The following is a 3,307-nucleotide window of genomic DNA, read 5'->3' as shown; positions in this document are numbered from 1 at the left end:
CCGTTCCCCTGACCTCGCCAACCTTGAACACAGAGCTTGGAGGGAAGTAGAAAAAGATGGGGAGAGGAGAAAAGTGTGATGGAAGGAGAGGTGGCCATGGAAAAGCAAATGGAAGGAGAGAATGGAGGAAGAGGAAGGGAAGGAGGGAGGGATGGGTGGGTACGAAGAGGGGCTTAGCCCTCTCAGCGGAAGCTCTCCCGAGACTGGGGCCATCTGCGCCTCCTCCGCACTGTGCTGGGGGATGAGTTCTCCGCTGTATTCCGGGAGCTATCGCTCTGCCAGCAGCCCCCCTCCAGCCTCCATGATTTATAGCTGGGCTAGGCCAGGCGACCTTGGACGGATAACTAATGACGGGTCAATAACGCTACAGAAAAAGTGAACTGGTGAGGGAGGAGGAACGAGGCCCATTAGCTGGCCCATCGCTTTCCTCCCGGCATCTTCTCTCTAATCCCGGTACCTCTTGCTGCAGGCCCCTTCCGCCGGGGGTTTCCCGAGGGCCTCTTGACAGGGACTGAGAGGTTATGGTTAACACAGCTGAAATAGGGGAGGTGGAGACAGGGACCAGGACATACTGGAGAGACCCAAAGTGGGTCACATGAGGGTGAGGGAGACCAGAGGGGGGCTCCTGGAAATGCTCCCCCACCCCCATTCTGTAGACCGGAGAAAGTCACATATTAGGAAGCCAAAGTTAGCAGGTGGAGTTCCCGTGGGGCAGAAGGCAGGGTACCCTGGGAAAGAAATAGACAGCAACACTGGTGCCCTGCACTCACCTTTACCCGCCTCCACCTGGCTCTCTCAATTGGTCCGTATCTCTGGAGATGTCCTCTGCCTCTCCCCACCCGAGCTACCCAAAGTCAGAGTGTTTACTTTAGCCATGGAGGGCACCTCCTATTTGCCTTGCCTCATATGTGCCGCTGCCTGCAGGGGTGTGTGGGAGGCAGGGCCTGAGTCTCAGCTCCTCGATCATCTGGCTCATATTGAGAGTAGACCAAAGCATCCTTCTTCCAGTCTGCCAGCTCCCCTCCTGTTTGAGGTCACCTGGGTCATCCTCTGGATCCCCAGTCTATTTTTGACACCCTAGGGAACCCAGAGTTTGGGGGAAGGAAGCAGCTCTCTCAATACCTGACTTTATTGAATATATCTCCCCTAATTATCTCTGTCAGCATCATGGTGCTGGCATAAATGCTTTTCCATCTTATAGTCCCATTTTGCAGATGAAGAGTTAAAGCTCAGAGAGAGGAGCAGTCAGCCAAGGGAGGAGCTGAGGCTTGAATTCAGATCCTCTGGCTCCAAACCACAGCCCCTCCCTGTCCATCACCCCAGGGTCCTGGGCTCACTGTTAACTCCTGCCCAGCTCTGTCTGCAAAGGAGACACCCAATGAGGGGGCCTTGGGACAAGGACAGTTTTTCCCTAAAGTAGACACAGGGTGACAGAACAACCCCTGAAGTGGCAATGGGGTAGCGGCACCATATTCGTACTTTCACGTACCCCTCCCATGGTGCCCAGTGTGTGTACATATGTGGACTCGCATGTGCTCATTCATGCATACCTTCACTTTTTCCTTCAACAAACGGGTATTGCGTGGCAACCATTTTCCATGCCCTGAGAATATGGGGGCAACACTGGAGAGCTTATATTCCAGCAAGGGGGTACATAGACATGTTTTAGGAGGAACCTCTATGGCATGTGGCAGTGTGTGGACTCTCTGTGGAGTAGAAAAGACCATGGGTAGAGGCATAAGCAAGGCACAAACTCCCACTCCAGAGAAGGAAACACTACCCATCATCTCAACTCCTTGCTCCATATTCAGACTCTCATATACTCTCTGGCCCCCCAAAACTCACCGTCTTCTTCCCCCAGTCTGTCTTACTCGACCAACCTGAGAGATCCCTAGCTCCAGGACTGGCTATATAATTTTCAGGGCTCAGTGCCAAATGAAAATGCAGGCTCTTTATTATAAATTTATAAAGAATTTCAAGACAGCATTAAACCAAGCACAGGGCTCTTCTAAACGCACACCCCCATGGGACCGCCCAGGTCACACACCTAGTCCTCTCCTTTTCTATGTCAGGAACTAGCTCCTTGGTCTCTCATTTGGACCTGCCCCAGCCTCTTCCCAGCTCCAGCCTCTTGGCCCCAGTCTATCTGGGAAGTTTCACTCCTACCGCACTCACCCCACACTATTTGCCTGGACTATTGGCCCCTTAGGTATCCTGGCCCCAAGCACTCCCTACACTTTCACATTTCCACACTTTTTTTTTTTTCAAAATTCAGTTCCTTTTGAAAATTTACTCTTCCTTTAGTCACCTCCTCCAGGAAGACTTTTCTGATTTTCCAGTTGGAAATCTCACATCACATACTATATACTTGGGTCAAAACACAAATAATCTTCTGCCTTCACTCACAGCCGTTTGCCCCGTCTAGTAGACTTAAAATTCTAGAAGCCAGGGATGGTGCCATAGTCATCACTGTAATTCCACAGCACCTAGCTGACACGTGGTTGGGGGCTCAGTTAACATTTGTTGATGCAGCTGTGAGCATCTTTGGCGTGTGGGTGTGGTCATGTTTGGAGGCCCTGAATTGTGTGCACAGAACTGAGTGTAAGGGTTTGTGTCCATGCATAAGCATTTCTACTTAAGTGTGTGCATATTTCCATATCCATCCATGTGCAGGCATGTTGACAGCATACGTGTTCACAGACCTAAGTGGTTTCTGTAGTCGCGTGCATGAATCGCAGGTGCACGGGTCTGCATGGCTGTGTGTGCATGGTTTTATGCTGGTGGGTGTGTACCCGGATCTGGGCTGCACATGGTATGCCCACGCACGGCAGGAAAGCATGTGTCCGTGCTCCCGTGACGTGGGGGTTGTGCCTGGACAGGAGCTGCAGGAGCACCGTGCAAGGATGCAGGCGGCTGGCGCGTGTGCAGGCCATTTGTGTGCACAGCTGCGTGTCCTGGCCGCGGGCGGGCCGGATGCCCTGGGCGCCGCCCGCTCCCACCCGAGCGCGTCGCTTTGTTCCTCCGCCGCGGGCAGCCGCGTGGGCTCCTGGCTCCGCGGCCTGGGCCCTGCCGTGATTGGCGGCCCAGCAAGCGGCTCGTCTCCCTCCCGGGAAGGCGGAGCTGTATGGGCTCCCGTTACCGGCGAAGGCGGGTAGGGGTGGGGGTGGGGGGCGCTAGACCATCCATCTTCTGTTATTACAGCGTAATGGGGCTGCTCGGGCGCCCGCCCATTTGTCATCGGCCTCGTTCGCTGATAACGGGCATTTGTCATCACTTTCCTCTGCGCCAATGTCACCAGCGCCGCTGC

The sequence above is a fragment of the Neophocaena asiaeorientalis genome, unplaced genomic scaffold (assembly GCF_003031525.2).
Source record: "Neophocaena asiaeorientalis asiaeorientalis breed wild unplaced genomic scaffold, Neophocaena_asiaeorientalis_V1.1 scaffold240, whole genome shotgun sequence".
NCBI lineage: Eukaryota > Metazoa > Chordata > Mammalia > Artiodactyla > Phocoenidae > Neophocaena > Neophocaena asiaeorientalis.
Note: the sequence above shows the minus strand (reverse complement) of the source record.